Here is a 17,264-nt window from a genome sequence, read left to right as displayed (position 1 = left end):
TCGCAGATAACGACCGCAAGGCATAGCCACAGGTATAGCTTTGGTCATTGTATGAGGTTGCAGCGGCTGACTCTCACTAGTGGGTTCAGAGGTGAGCGATGCGCATAGGTAACGCGTATCGCACGTATCGTGTGAGTGTTGTAGCGTGGGGAAGCAGCGCCAAAAAGTATTGAGAGAACGTGGGGTATTCGCTACAGAGGCGGCTCAGTGCCAGTGGTGCGCCTCCATTGAGCACGCTACGGTTATAAGGTGCACGTGGGCGACGGTCAGGAGAGTGCCGGTTAGGGCGTGGCTGGTGAGGAGGCGTTGTTGGCGAGCGAGATCGGGATTCAGCTTGGGGAACCTGCAGCTTGGGGGTCTGGAGGTGGTCGCTCCCTTCATCTACGCTTTGCTACGTGCTGTTGCTGATGTCGTCATTGCTGGTACCAGGCGTTGGCGTTGGTCGTGACTCTGGGCGCTGTCCACAGCAGCGTCGGCCAGAGAAGCAAGGCCAGAGTGCTGCTCGCAGCGAACGACTGGAAGGGCGAGGCCGTCGTGACGCAGTCCATACGAGTGGCCGCGGACTCAAAGAAAGAAGCGGCCATCACCAAGCGTTACGAGGCGCCCGCGTCCAAGCGGTACGCGAGCTCATCAGAAGCCGCCAACTTCGTCCACCCGGGAGAAGTACTACGGCGGCCTGCGGCTTCGGGCGTCACGTACGTGGCCGAGCCGACCGGTGCCCAGGCGGTGTCGACGGCGGTCGCACTTAAGACGGAACCTTCGGCGGCAGCGACTGGCCATGGTGGCGGCCACGGCGGGGGACACGGAGGAGGATACTTCCAGTGAGTTCACGTTGATTATGATTCATAAACTGCGCCTTTAAACAAGTCGGAGAAAATGACTGACTCCTGCAAGCAAAAGAGGTCGGAAGGAGGGTCATCGCTCAGGCTTATCACATTTTTTGCAAGCTTCCGGGCACTCTCCCTCGCAGCTTTCTCATTCGGCGTTGCACTTAAAGTGGTTATCGGTTTTTCGTTATGATGTCGGTCTTTACTGTTGCGACGCTTGGATTTGTCAGTGTAATCAACAGGAATTATGCACGTTCAAAGGTGCGTTCAGACAGCTGAAATTAAATTTATAATTTTGAGATTACGTAAGATACGTATAGTGTTTGCGCAGGCGCACTGGCGCAGAAAAAGACGTTGATTTGAATACAAGCTGTATAGGCTTGAATTTGTCTCAGAAATAATTAGAAGTTGTGATATATGAAAGCTTATATACTTATTTGTACTGTTATTGCTTTTGTTGCCTTGTACTCTTGGAGTCTATCACAATATCTTCGGAGGTGGACATTTGCTATTTTCGCTATACTGCTCAACGACCCCACATAGTGCTGGTGTCTCCCACTTGCACTTCATTTTGCGCCTTGCCCAATACAAGGAGTGCTGTAGAAGAACTCACAGATGTTGGCTTGTGGAAATGTCGCGCCGCTCTTACACATTGGCGACAATCGCAGCAAGAACAGATAAAACACCCATATTATTATTATTATTATTTGTTTTGAACACATATACATATATACACAGTTAGCAGGAAAGGGAAAGCGACGAGCAGGCTGGCAACTGCCACCGGAAGGGGCACAACGCCTGCCTGCTCTTCTGAAGGGAGGTGACACCAACACAGAAATGGAAGATAGGAAGGAGGGGTGGAGAGAGGAAAGCCATATTATAGTAATTAAACGCCGAAACACACAGGAAGTATTATCGTGCGATACCAAAGAGTATGTAAAGTTACTAACATGTTTGTTCGACCAGATAAACTTTCCAATCAAATACAAATATTTGAAAAAATAACGCCCTTCGAATATCAAATCAAATGGCGAATATTTTCTCATTCTTTAAAAAAAAATTGAAGTGTACGAGTTGCGTGGAGTTTTTTAGAAAAAAGAAAGAGGAGAAAAGGGGGCATGCATATTTACATTATTTGATACAATACATGTAATGTCGTTCAGAACTTCACGTTCGGTCAACCGAACAGTTTGTAAGTGACAAACAACTGAAATGTGATCGTATATGCTACACCATCACAACGACCGCAATAAAACACAGGAACAGCGCGTCATGTGACGCAATATGTGATGCTATAAATTTGTTGAAACAACAACATGCAATACCAGAGCACCACATGTCGTTTTAAATATGTGCGAACATGCTGACTTCGCTCAAATATTGAATTGAATTGAATTGAATTTGAATTTATTTGCAGCAAACACCAACAAAGGCAACGCTGCGGGTGACCAGGTAAAAAATAAAAGCTGTTTAGGATAGCTTGAGTAGACCTGGCCACAGCAACACTGAGCAGCACACGGATGATTGGCGAAGCATGCAGTACAATACGACATCACCCAATACAATTAAACAACAATGTTTCAACCGGCAGGTTCTTGAAGTTAGATATGCAAAGCAATATTAAATTGCTTTGCCTAAGTCGAGAACACAAATTTGTAAACTGCCCAAAGCGAGGCATCCTCATTTAATAGCTGAAGATTACTGAGCAGAAGTTAGCTATACTCATGCGCTCGCTCACCAAATGGTGCATCACCGCATCAGAATAATCTGGAACAGTCATCACCAGCTTTTGTAGACTGCAATAAGTATGGTTATTCGAACAGAAACGAATATTCTGTCACTTAGAATAATGAATTCTCGAATCAAATACGAACAAAATAGCAAAAACTATCCTATTCCTATACGAAATTTCGAATTGCGCACACTCTAACTCTGTAACGTCTTGCTAAACAACATATATAAAAAGACAAGCAGATCACAAAATAAACAAATTTGTAATGCTCAATGACCCACCATCCAAAATGCTGACGACTGGACGTTCTTTAACCGCAACATGATGGTTTTCAGCATCGTCCTGTTCATGCTGTCTCGATTTAATGTCAAGTTTCTGCTCCTCGTTTTGCTGCAATGCTAGATGTTATAGCGAACTCCAATCGAATGTAATAAAGATTGATTTGGTAGATAAATAAATGAGCGCTATATATTTTCATGCTTGGTCAATGCTGACTAAGTAAAATGTGATGGAGCACAGTTCCTGCCGCACTTTCAGAGACAATTACCATCGTTTTATTGCAGTAACACTGTACAGAAACAGGACACTAATGCGGCACTTCGCAGGGACCGCAATAATCTGAATGTTTCAGAAATTCAGTACATATCTGTATATTTTGCAGTAATTAGGCAGAAATCCATGGAAACCTGTATATATGGGAATATTCGCCTAAAGCGAATTCCGACAGCTTAGCTGTGCTCGAGAGAAAGCTAAGGTCGTACGAGGTTCGATTAGTTTTTGTTACGAGCTAAGAGGACTTTATGGAACTCGCACCTTGCACATTACTATTTTCCCAATCATTCCAACAATAACATGTACCCACCTTGCCTCCAGAATACTCAGACGTGTACTTGGACGCGTATACGGAATGCATTACCACCACTGCAGCGTGAAGGCTCTCTCTTGTATAGCACTGCAAGAAAAATTTGCGCTCATTGGGGCTTATCTTGTCCTCATACAACAGTCGAAACTTCGTGTTTCCTTTCTCTAAGGCTGCGTGCCCGGTACGTTCAGGACACGAAAGGCATGCGTGTGTCAGCGCGTCATGGTGTGTCAGCGCGTCATGGCGTGACAGGAAGGAAAGACACGCAGCGATTATTGTCAAGTTGGAGACGAGATAAGCCCCAAAGGGTGTAAAAGTTTGTTTAGCGTGTATACAGCTGCTGCATCCTTGTGTCACTGCGTAAATGTAGAGACGGCAATCAATAACAGTTGCGTGTACGTCAGGCTAAAACATTTTCGTTGTCACTGCTGCAGGTGAAAGGTCCTGCAGCGAAACGAATTCTTTCGCATCCTTTCCGCCCCTTTGGGGCAGACATGTTGTCGGTGTGGGTGGCGCTAATTCTCGCCCCCGCTCCGCCCGCACGCAGGTACGCTCGTGTTCCCGGCTACAACACGTACGAGTTCGGCTACCGCAAGGGCAATCCGCACCACTTCCAGGAGCGCCACGAGACGCGCCATGGACCCCATTTTCGCACTAAGCAGCGCTGGGGAGACAAGTACGGCGGATACGGCGAGCACTACTGGGAGTACAACCACGCGCCCAAGTATCACTGAATGTGAAAGAGGCCGTGCAACGGCTGCCATTTCACATCAGCCAGCGTTTTCACAGCACATCTTACTCCTGGCCGACTTACGCTCCAGAATCAACTAGTACCGGAACATCATGCAGTGGCAGCCACCCTGCACAACGAGGAATCTGTTGTCATGCCAGGAACCTTATATATATATATAAATTAAGGCGACAGAAGCATATGGCATTTGCACATACGCTGCGTCGAATTTTGTAAATGCGTCATTATTTATGTGTATGCACATCTAGCCGTATATATGCGAGGCTACTCGTGAGCGACTTTCTGTGACAATGAAGGGAAAGCTACGGAGACAAGGCAAGCGAAAGCATAAGAGCGCTCTGGAAAAAAAAGTCCCATGTTCTCACCCGCGTCACAATTAAGCTGGGCAAGAGAAAACATTGACACCTTATATACAACAGCAGAACAAGACAAAGTACGCGTTATATTTACCTTTTTTTTCTGCTTTTATCTTCCTCCACGTTTGGACAAATGCGAAACCCTCGCACGTGGAAATTGCGCTGATTCAAGTATCGGCTTCAAGAAACCAAAATAGCTGTCAAACGCTGCCGGGGTATTATTCTGAACATCGTCGAATTCCTTCAAGTTGCCACATTCTGTAATGGCGGCATCTTGAGTCAATCAGGGAAGCCGCAGAAGCCATCTGGACCAATCATAGCTGACAAGATGGCGAATTCGACATAATGGCGGAGTTCGAGGATGTCTAGAATAAGTACCCTCGGACTATTTGGCACAGTAGCGCATGCATGTGGATATGCTCCGCACTTCTAGTTTTTCCCTTATTGCCACAGACAATCATTCACTTAATCAGTTTTGGGAGGCATCCCGCACTTACACACGATGCGGTAAGCTTAAAAGGTCATACGATAAGCTTCCGCTGCATTAATCTTAATGGGGCTACAGGGGTTTCGTAGGCGAAACTGCAATGTCTGGAAACGTTTAATGGGAGACACATAATGTGTTTCGCGTGCTGGTGATCGCATCATGAAATAGTTTTGGCACCTTATATTTCAACTAGGCATGTCATAGTACCTGACGAAGATATTAACACTGACATGCGTAACAATTATCTGCACTTTACCAGTTTCCCAGGTTCACCAGACATGAAAGTTGCTTTCACTTTTCCCTCGTATAGCTGAGCAACGCGTGCAAATAATTCGCGTCTGTGAGTTGAAAATGTATAGGAAGGAAAACTTGAGCAAAAATGGGAGGAGACGGGAGGGGGCGGGGGGGTGAGGAGATGGCAGCGATTGATATCTACAGCTACTGAGAGATCATGATAAGCCATTGGTGTTTGTTTAATTGACGTAAGGCACGAATTTGCAACTGAGTAAGAGATTCCCTATTCGAAATTTTGTTGTTGTTACCGCTGAACCTAAATTTGCTTAGCACAGACATTTGCGAAAACATGAAAGAAATTATGATTGAGGAAAATTCCTTGAAAAATCCATTCCTAGGAGACTCTCCTAGGTGTGCGTGTTCTGACACTGACTATTATATATATGCAACCTACGACGAAGTTCACTGCGGATGAATGTGGATGCCGAGGCGAATGGTGAAATTTCGCTTTGGCAGCGTTGTATCAATCCAAACTGACATTATCATTTTAACGTGAAATAATTTTTGTGAGAAGTTTAGATCGTCGGTGCGAGCTGTCATCAAATTGCAGCCATCAATTAGTCTGTCACGACTGTATGCGCGTCATTGTGTTTGCTGTTTTATTTGTTTCACTGCATTATGTCGTTGTACTTGCCCGTTCAATAAAAAAGAAAGGATAAATATCGACCACGCACTCATGAAAGCTTCTTATCATTATTTCGTTAATTGCTGGAAGGCTAATGCTGAACGTATACCCAAGTATTGCATGATGCATTCCCATACAATCAGCTCCATGGGACTCTTCGCAAAGCCACATTCACAGCACGAGCTAATGACATGAAACGGTTCATTAGCCTTCAGACATAACTTAGAGCGAAGTAACCATTTCGCTATACAATTTACATGTGCATGGCGCTCTCTGTATCAGCATGCTGAACGACGTTTTCCCCCAGCGATTTTCTTACCAACGGTCACCATTTGTTCTATTGAGTTCACGCTAAAGACCCCGAGAATGTTCATCATAGCCGTTTCGCTTCTATAACTAGAGCAGCTCCTAAGCTGGGCCTGAGAAAACGGATCGTTGCCTTGGCTCAAACAGCAAGGTCTCGCACCCCGTGCCCCCTTGGCGAGACCCCTGCTCCCTGAACACTTCCATTCATACAACCGGTTCCTAGGCTTTGAAGATTGCGATTCTCCTGGGTGCTAATAGATGGCAGCACTTGGCGCAGAAACGAACATGGTGCTCGTTTTGGCGCGCGAGGAATAAAGGACGGGCAAAGAAGCCGGTTTCTTATAGGACGTAAGAAAGTAAACAGGGCAAGTTGTTGCCTGCCTCTGTTTTCCTGTATGTTTGCTTCTTCACTTCTGTTACCTACGTTGCCGGTCAGGAAGCAACACGACCGGAACGGACCCAAAACACTGAGGAATAATCGAGCGCGACCCGGAAATACCGGATGATATGCGTGACTCCGTGTTTCGTGCTTGTTTGTCCTTGTTTTGATTCGGTATGACGTCGGTGCTTTCGCTACCTCGCCGCGATAGTGATATCGTATGTTGTTGTTTTGTTCGTCTTCAACAAATAGTTGCTTTCCTTCCGTTCTCCTGCCGTGGGTTCGATTTCGGAGACGACTTATGTTTCAGAGTCGGATGGTATTACGTCTGGTCGCGTTTGAACACGGACGATCGGCTAGTAAGGCAACGTATGCGACCAGCGCACAATGTCTGGTTGAGGCATATACAGGTACAACGCTATGATGCGTCTCGATTTATACCTTCCATTCCACAATATTTTTTTTCTTTGTTCTCGGAGAAATTTTTGCCTTATCTAGCATGAATTTGGTTTGTGAGCTTCTTTTGGTTTGTGAGCTTCTTGAGGCTATCTCAGAACCGAAATCTTTTCGAAACTAACGCTTGAGAAAAGAAAAGCTCAAGCTGAACGCATCTGACGTGCCTCTGGCACCTTGAGTGAAAAAAAAAGAAGAAGAAAAATAGAGGACCTGGTCAGAATATCTAGAGATCTTGCATATTTTGTCTTTTAGTCGGCAATGTTTCAAACGGGAACCTTAGTTTTATACATGCTTCATGTCGCTGATGATGCCAGTACAGAGAAAAGCATCAAGCAAGCAAGCAAGCAAGCAAGCAAGCCAGCAAGCAAGAAAGAAAGAAAGAGAGAAAGGAAACGACATTGTCTATTCTTGCACAAAAAACTTCCTCTCCATTAGAAAGCATATTTATCGTACCATGGCTGATATGCCATTCAGGATGCATATAAGCAACGCAAAGCAAACGAAAATATAAAGATTTGTCTCCTGATTAGTATTCACACTGCACAACAGGGAATAACATTTAATGCACTAATTCGTAAGGCTGCTGTAAGCAGCCTGATAAAGGCTGCTTGTTGTATTACCTTACATGTATAAGATTTCCCACAATCTGAAAAGAATTGGACAACGGGCGAATGCAACCGCCGTGTTCTCGGCCCCGAAGAAACTTGCCACATTGTGCAAGATAGGAAAAGCTGACAACAACAAAGTGCGAGGATGCATGGTCAGGCATCAGAAACCTTAGGTCACTTGCGATGAAGGTGTCGTGTCCAGAATTCCCTTGTCATGCGGGAACCACTATGTCGGGCAAACCGGTAGGCACGTGCTTGAACGAGCGCCTTATGGAACATGCTCGCAATATCAGGTACGGGCGAGGGGGAACACTTGCTGATCACATCCTCTCCTGCGAGTCAAAAACGTGCAAGCCGTTCCTTGATAAATGTGTTGTCATAGGAAGGAGCAAAGATAGGGCAACTCAAGAAATCATCGAAGCTGAAAAGATAAACCGAGCAAGACGCACATGTGTGAGCAAACCTTTTATTTTCCTGTGCGATAAAGAGCTAGATTTTCTGAGAATCTGGTACCGGTTGTACAAGCGAGAGGTCCTTCTTCGGGCGTATAAAAGTGATGTATCTGAATTTTATCGTCCCGTCCTCTGCGCGCTATTCATTGCTATCCAAATTATGCACCAACAAACCCAAAAAGCTACGCTGCTGCAAGGAACCCAGAGCAAATTGAAATATTAAAAAACCAACAAAATAACAAATAAAGAAATAAAAAAAGCAAGGGAGCAAGAAAGAAAGAAAGAAAGAAAGAAAGAAGATAATGATAGCCAGCTGAATGTGTGTGTTTTTTTTTTTCAGGTAGTCTTGTCCCTAATAATCTCATCTGGCATTTTCTTTTGCCTACACTAAGGCGATACCACACGATCGCCGAGCGCGTGTACGCATGTAAAGAAACGGCATTTACGACCGCTCCAGACGCGATTGGATCAGCGAAAAGCCGCGTTACGTAAACGTTAGAAGTAAAACGTTTTTGCCTTTGCAGACAGCTTGAGTGTTCACGCTTTTCTTATTCCCTGATTCTGCCTTGCAGAAGACGCACGGTACAGAAATAAATAAAGACGCTGAAATGCAGCTCCCCAGCAACGTAGGGTGTTGCGTAACACTCACAGCGTATGTAAAACACGTGTCCTTTAAAGTAGGCAGCGGGCTGTGCTCGTACAGCGATGGGGAAATTGGGACTTGAAGTTCGGTGCTAGTTGTCAGCTGCAACTGCGGTCTTTTCGGCACGGTAACGTCATATGGATGTTGACTGAGAAAGAATCTCAATAAGAAAACGAGAAATATGGAAGAGAAGAGGGCGCCGCATGATAAAAGGGCAGTCTTTGGTGCCGGTTATCTTGTTTTTGTCTCCACCTATCGGACGCAGCTGAACAAAAGACTTAAGCGGGACGAAGCATCAAAGGAAACAGTGAGGAGAAGTTTGATCGGCTATTTGGGGGCCACGGAAAGCGGCTCGCGAGAATAAAAAACAAAACAAAACAACAATATATGCACGTGTGTGCGCCTCAAGACAGCCAAGAAGGGTCGTTGAGTTGAAGCGTGTAAAGTTGAGAGGGGAAGGAGGAGGGGAAGTGCTGGTAGAGAAGAAGGTGCACTGGCCGAGTGAGAATAAAACCCCCGAAGTGTCGCCTTCTGCATCGGAGCATAGAAGATCGCATACACATATACTTGGCCGTAAAATACAAGCTAGAAGAAGAAGAAGCAGGAGAACGTCCTTCGCTCCTGCCCGAGTTGCCTAAAACAAGAGTGCAGTGGCGTGGGTTCCAGGTTGATTCTTCGCCCAACTTCCTCCATCGAGCGGAATCTGCATTTTCCGCGGCAGTGCCAGAGCTCCTCCTCTCGCTGCAGACGCCTTGCTGTTCTGGGCGAACGCGTTTCGCCAGAACGAGATTCACCCAGATTCTGCTCTTGTTGCTGTTCCCTCGGTTTTCTCTCTGCCTCCAGCAGCACATGCGCGGAAGGATCACGGTTGTCTTCTTTGTGCCCACGTGCGTGTATTTGTGTGTTTGCGGGCACACGTGCATATGCAAACGACAAGTGTTGCGCCAGCCATCTGCTTTTCTCGGCGCGGATATATGCAGCCCTTTCGGGATGAGAAGTCGGTGACGCGAGTGCATTAAAAAAGAAGAAGGAGAAGAAGCACCGAGGAAGCAGCCTGTATGGCTTGCACGCCATAAAGTTGGCCAGTTCTTGCGGACGTCGTCGCCATGTCTGTTCCTTGCGAGAATCAGGTGTCGAGGTTAAAGCTTGTGGCATTCAGGGTATCGGGTAGCGAGGCGCGTTATATTAATGTTACTTGTATGCAAGTGTTGTTTTATGTTACCTTGGCAACTAAAAAAGTTACACGTGTAGCCTTCATTACTTCTACTTTTTGTGTGTGCGTTCGTGCCACCTTGGACGTACGAACAATTGGATCATCATAACTCGCTGGTACAGTGACCTCAAAAATCGGTTTATTCGACGCCTCACTGATGTGAAGAAGTTCACGACATGATCGCCCATCTAACTTTTGTCCTTGTCTATGCGTATACAAGATTTATAAGAATCGCGAACCCAAGCAGTATTGTGCTATAGATGCTTGACCTTTACAGTCCATGAAACCAGCCTCCTCATATCCTAACACCGTTGACTCTATATTTACTTCTTATGACGCCGTCCGTTATATGACTCAGAGAGCTCCTGCATACGCCGTGTCTGGATAACCTATGAAAATTTTCACTCATGCGCTAATTCTCTTGGCTTGTGCCCTCTTGCGAAATTTGCTCACAAATATTTTCAGTAATGTGCACACTGCCCTCGCTGCAAATATAAATGGCTCAACATACACATGTACTACCTTTACGCTCACACTGCAATATAATTAATAGCACTGTGCTCCGAGTCTTTCAGCAACTTAACAGCCCAGAGTATACCTGTACCGGCGTTGACAAGCTACGGTATCTTATTATTATCTGCTTTTAAAAAGGCCTTGGCGCATTTAGACGGCACCGGTCATTCTTGTTATTTTTTATTTTATTATTTGACAGACGCGCTTAAATCTACGCAAATGTTAAAAGCAGAGATAAAATGTATATATGGAGACGCATTAATACCGTCTTTTTTTTTTTTAGAAATCAGTAAAATTGAAGAGTTGCCAAATTTGATTATCGCACCGTTAACATCTTCTTAAAGCTTTGTCTCTGCTATGATTGTCGTTCACACTGCACGACAGGGGATATAATCCTGCGTGCTAATTCGCAAGAATATTTGTCAGGCCGCTGTAAGGAGCGCGTCTGTGCGCGGGCACCGGGTAGCGCGCGCGCTCTGTAGACGATGCGGCGTGACACGCGCAGCCGAAGACGCCGCTGCACAGCGCCGGGTCAGAGGCCCATTAAAGCGGTTGCCGGTGGCGATGTCGGCGCACCGAGCGCGCGGACGCCTTCCTGATGTTTCGGCAATCGCGCGCACTTGCGGCCAAGCGCATAACACGACCTCGCGCTGACGCTCCCTCGCGCCACACACGTACGAACACGCACAGGCACATTCGCTTAACCCAATTTCGGCGTCTGTACCGCGGCCCTAGAAACGGAAGTGGAAACGGAAGGGGAGAGGCCCCCGCCGCGCCACCGTCTTCGGCCGCGATGGTCAGCCGCGTCGTCGGGCTGCGCTGTACGTCGAGAGATGCTATAGTATACGTGACACGGGCCAGACGGTGCGCGGTTGGGGCGAAGCACATTATTGGGAGGAGGGGATCATCCTTAAGGTATGGGGTTTTACGTGCCAAAACCACTTTCTGATTATGAGGCACGCCGTAGTGGAGGACTCCGGAAATTTCGACCACCCGGGGTTTTTTAACGTGCACCTAAATCTAAGTACCACGGGTGTTTTCGCATTTCGCCCCCATCGAAATGCGGTCGCCGTGGCCGGGATCATCTTTAAGCTCACCGGAATGTTCCAAAATACCCTGTTGCAGATAACATAGTTCTAGTCCTTGAGCTGGAATATTCAGAAAGGCGAACGTTGTTTTCACGAGAAATCAGAACACATATTCAACTAAATAAAAGAGCTCACTGATTACATTCCGAATTAATTGATTTACGGCACATATTTCAATTTACGAATTCTAGCCGGTGAGTTTGCAAGACGCATCCACTTGGAGAGAATTTCAAGAGTGGCACCAGTTTGCAGATAGGCGCCCCTAAACTTGACGTAAAAATGCATTGTTGTTCCGCTTACTTTATTTAACAAAACGCATTTTTATGCATTGAAGCACAAAAATAACCTGAACGTCCCTGTATTTCGTCCCACCTTTGAGAAATAATATCTCGAAACTGGTGTTATCCTGGACATCAGTTTCAAGTGGATACGTCTTGCAAACTCACCGGTTACAATTCGTAAATTACAATACGTGCCATATATACTTAGGACGTTAATTAGTGATTTTTGTTAATTAGTTGAATATGTGTTTCGAAGCCTCGTGATAGTAATGTCCACCTCCTCGAATAATCCAGCTCAAGGACAAGAATTATGCTAAATGCCACAGGCAATTAAAAAAAAATTCCGGAAAACTTGAAAATGACCACTCCGTATAATCATGTGCAGTATCACTGGGAATATTGAAGTGGACCGGGCAGCACGGAATAAAGCACGTGAGAACTACGTAACACCGAGACATCGAAAATAGAGAGGAATAATTCAAGCGCTTTTGAAAACAGTGTCATCTTTGGAGACTTCTGATCGACTGGAGGTTCGGGAGTCCTGGGAATCTGGCAACGTTCGTCTCGTCAACTTAGGCAATTCGAGTCCTTCCGGTGTACGTAGGACAACGAAGAAAGCCTCGAAATGAAGCTTGAAACGAGAAAGATGCACTTCATTTGTGATTTCACGCTGATTACTGTGCCGCCACATCTTTATGGCTGCAGGCACCTATGTGTGCATTCCACAATCTGTAGAATGCATATATGTATGACGAGCGTCAAGCGAACGAATAAATAGTTGCTAGCTCGCAAGTTCCGCTTCCTGTTTACGTGTCAGTGTCCCGGTGTGCGTCACCTAAGCAGCCCAACTTACACTCTAAATTCGAGACTTCCTCTATGGTAAACCGAACTGCATCGTGCCTTTAAGGCATGAGTAAAGCCCATGCAGAGACCAATGGTTTGAACACAATTCAAGGGTATTCATAACTATTTTACAATGACCCCCGTTGAATCTAAGAGCACGGTATAGATGGTAGAAATGGCAGGTGCAGGTGGAAAAAAAAGTACTCTTGGAGGAAGGAGCCGAAGAAAACGATGGCAGAGGACAAGGGGACGGAGGCTAGGCGTTTTCTGGCTCGGAGGGCCTTACGTGCATGCATCGGAGTACGTATGAAACCACGTGCAAATGATGACGAAATAAAACGGGGCTACGGGGCGCTCATTAATGTTGCAGGAGGACTTAGCCGAGTGAAGTCAGTCGCCGGTTTCCCGAGCTGGGTTTATCTTTACTCGACATAATTATTGGTCACCACGCAGGTACCTAAGTGTCCAGCATCACGCAAGGAAGCTCTGAAGAGGCGCAAAACCTGCCTAGGGATCCGTGACGGCTACAGCCTCAGGTTATGGAGGTAGTATCCATTGTATGTAGAACGTATAAAAGGTGTGCGCTAAATGTGAATGACGTTCGTGCGTTTAGTTTCGCCGCAAGAAGCTTTCCGGCAGTTTTTGGTTTGCCTCGCTTTTTTTCTTTTTGTCCTTCTTTCTATATGTTCTGTCTTGCCTTCCTTTCTTTCTCGAACGCGCGCTCGGTTGTAAAGCATTGCGCTCGTGGCCGCCGCGCGCCGGACTCACGCATGGCTCGCGATTAGCGCTGCGCACGCGTTACATCAGCCGTGCAATGCGCGTGTGCCAGCCGACCGTTGATGTTGGCCGGACGTGACGCACGTGCCAGGGCGACCCCCCACTGGCTTCGTGTTGCAGGTGGCTTCTACGCACTCCGTGGGTGTTCCGGGATCAGTGGGGTCTGCACGAGCATCACCGACCAGGATGATGCGATTCGGTGTAGAAAGTAGCGAATGTGGCCCAGAATTATGCGCCGTTGCAGAAGTCGGGTCGATAATACGAAGAGCCAGGAGGGTAAGAGAAACGCGTATGAGCGAGAAGGCAAATATGCGTGCTTGCACTAAGCGCCCCACTAATGCGCTTGCAGCCTTTCCGAGAAATGCACGCCTCAGTGAGACTCGGCAAATAACATTTCTGCTGCTGCATTTCGCGCGTGTCTTTGTGTAAGTGTGCACATGCACGCGGGTTCGTTTGTGTGTTGGTTTGGGCGCGTGCGCGCGCTTTTTTTCTCACTCCATTACTTTCATTTCTAACCTTCTCCCATGAAGTACCTTGTCAAGCCTGTCGCCATATACTAATCTCTCCAGATACCATTTTACTGTCTCTCTTTAGCACTACCTAAAAATAATGCGAAATTTGCGGAAATTAAAACTTAGCCCTTAGGAAAACGCACGCACGCACGCACGCACGCGCACACACAAACACACACACACACACGCGCACACACGCACGCACGCACACAAGAAATAGAAGAGATACTGTAGAAGGACAAAGAAAAACACGGAACATAATGACTCAGTGCGGAAGTTATGTAGTGAGGCTGTGGTATCGACGGGCCAAAAGTATCAGATTGCACTGGGTGGCGTAAATTCTCAACAGATGCAAGTAAAGCATTACACAAGTAAAAAGAATATTATTTCTCTACGCAGTGGAACGTAATCTCGGAATGATGCCTCTCCGTCTTGCTCTCAACTCCGTGTTCCCTTTATTTATTTTTTCTTTCTCCTGATCAGCACGTTAGCTGAAGATTATGATAAGCCGGTAGGCATCCCTGTATAGAAGCAGGCACTGCTTGAACGGCGTACAAGTTAGGCGGCAGGATGGTGCCGTGCCGAGTGCCCACTACACGGGTCAACTTATCCACCGGAAACTTTAGGAAATATTCTCCCACGTGCGGCGAGCTGCATCCGGCGAGAGCAAAAGCCGCAGACAGCGCGAAGAGCCTGTCATGGGAGGACCCAAAATATCCTCGCGTTGCAGACAGCGTGCCCATGACTCGCATTTGCTCGCCGCACATTCCGGCACCACGCCGTGTCTGTAAGCGAACAGGTACAAATTATGGTCGCACAGGGAAGGGGCGAAGAACGTCATCGAGCGGTAACCCAGTTGCATTCAAATGGCGTCCGCAACAACTATAGCGCACTCGGCGCCTAAATTGCTCTCGGTTGGGCGCACTATCCACGAAGTGACCCGTAGCTGTTCTTTTGGCTTAAGCTGGGCCATCGAAAAACGATGCTATCGCGAGGGTGGGTTGTGCGTGAAAAAACATCGATCTTGATTGGGAGGCTGTTGTGCGAGGCCCATGGATGAAAGTCAAATAGTGGAACGCGCTTCTGCGGCTGCATATGTCTCGTTATTTTTGCTTCTTCCAAAGCAGTCAATATGCGATTCCGTGTACCGGAAATAAGCATAAGAGCGATAAGGACTCCTTTCGGGGGAGCTGATTACGGGGGAGGTCTCACGGTACCTTTTGTTCGCTATAGAAGAACCACTTCGTTACAAATGAGCGATTCGCAGCGATTTATTCGTGCGTGAGGTGTATATACATAAGGCGCAGAGAAACGACCTAATAGTGAGGCTGCGGAGTCTGGAAAGTTTTTCTGCGCATTGTGCTTCAAAAGATGCGGTTCGTTTTGCTTTTAGTGCCGGGAATCACCCTGCCAATGCGAGTAGAGTACACAGAACTATTATTAAGGTACCGAGGTGGTAAGCACTGATGAAAACTGCAGAGGGAAACAGACTTGAGTGCCAGACTGTAGACATCCTATACCTAAGTTCTCTCTCTCCCTCTTTCACTCCCCATTCCCCTCCCCACGTGTAGGGTAGCAAACTGGACTCAGTCTAGTTAACCTCCCTGCCTTTCTGTCTTCCCTTTTCTCTCTCTCTCTCTGCAGATCATTCAAATATGTTTAAAGCGTTATCTTCCATTGTTGGCATTTTTCTATGGGAGAAATAAAAGCTTTAACTTCAAAATATTTTGCATTGTTCTTTGGAAAAACTAATTTATGGCATGATAAAAAAACCAGGAAGCGTGCTCCAGCAATGAGCTGGTCCAAATACTATGGTGCGCAGGTGTTACGCCTGGCTTCTGCGAAAATATCGAACATGTAGTATATGCACATCACAAAAGCCCTTATACGCTGTGATAAAGAGCTGCCGATTGATGTCGCCGAACTATGTTTCTGCAAGTTATGCAGTCTTGCTGCTAAACCTGCGTATGCGCATTTGACAAGGCGTTTGACAAGGCCTCTTCGAATTCTCCTTGATTTTGTTTTCCTGGATGGCAAACTGTTACCCATGTTTTCGGTGGATGAAACCTACGGATAGCGTTCTAAGTACCCGGCGCAAATGCTAGATAAGTACATCTCGCACGCGTTGTTCGAAGCAACGGTGAAATAACTGTTAAGTACAGGCGTGTAACTTGGCACGTACTCGCGGAGGTGATAGACCATCGAGAATTTTAGTGCGATAGCGTTAAGGGCCCCGTGTCGCAGAAAATCCGGCGTCGGCCGTCCCGCGTCCAGCGTCGACAGTCGCTTAAGGAATGATCATTCTGAACCACGCATACCCTACCACGCAAGCCCTCCATGTAGCGCAAAAACGTTGCTGAACTAATTGAATTTCTCAAAGGAAAATGCGTCAGAAAAAAATTTAACTACGACTTACACACAACCTACAGACATGATAGCGTCGGATTGTAATTTGAATAATACGAGAAAACATAATTCTGTTACGCGGAAACTCAAACACAAACCCCTTTTAACGCGATAGCGTTTTTCAGCTGCCGTTTGAGGTCTGTCTTAATTACATCCTCTGAAGCAGAGTCGGGCAGATCCGGCGTTCTCCGAACTCAGAGGTAGAGGACAAGCGCGCAAGCAGAACGTGTGACTCGCTCTCGGAGGAGAAAATTGCAGATGCGAAACCACGTGACTACTGCCGACGTCCGATGTTTCGCCTATCTAAAGCTCCCGCCGCTGCCGGGAAAACCACCGGTGGCACGAGCGTTCGTTGAGACATCAGCATGCAGTGCCCCAGGTTGCCTAGGTTACGGTGGACCGTCGCCAACAACGGCGACGCTGCAGTGCTGTGATGACGTTGCTGGAAGCGCTCTCAATCTCGGCGACTGCTCCGACGACAGGGCTCGGAGCTCCTCAAAGCGCTCGAGGACGAAGGAGAGCGATCGAGAAGAACCAGCCGAACGCAGAGCGCGCACCCTGTTTCAACCAGCCGAAAACAACGCCGCTCGCGAGAGCGGCCTAGAGCGCTCCGAAACGGGCAGCCGAAGATGCCATTAGTAGCAGCAGCGCGGCCCCCTCGGTTCCTTGCCCCATAGAGTTCCATACAATAATGCCTTGCACACCATCAAAAAAAAAAAAAGGAAAGAAAGAAAGAAAGAAAGAAATAAAGAAAGAAAGCACCACAGAGCTCGCCTTCGTGCATAGCGTTCGCCGCCAGCGTTTCCCGGTAAGCATTACGGTTACATAGGCTGCAGTAGCCGAGAAGCGTGAG

General features: G+C 47.0%; 1 long non-coding RNA gene across 1 annotated transcript; it reads left to right on the top strand.

The window, feature by feature from the left end:
- The first annotated feature begins 434 nt into the window (after window positions 1–434).
- On the top strand, window positions 435–5,975 carry LOC129382244 (uncharacterized). Its single transcript, XR_008610342.1, has 2 exons — window positions 435–821; window positions 3,969–5,975. It is a non-coding gene; the product is annotated as an uncharacterized lncRNA (long non-coding RNA).
- Window positions 5,976–17,264: the final 11,289 nt, after the last annotated feature.

Source organism: Dermacentor andersoni, chromosome 6, assembly GCF_023375885.2.
Source record: "Dermacentor andersoni chromosome 6, qqDerAnde1_hic_scaffold, whole genome shotgun sequence".
NCBI classification, from domain to species: domain Eukaryota; kingdom Metazoa; phylum Arthropoda; class Arachnida; order Ixodida; family Ixodidae; genus Dermacentor; species Dermacentor andersoni.
The sequence above is the reverse complement of the archived record's forward strand: the minus strand, read 5'-3'. Positions and strand labels throughout refer to the sequence as shown.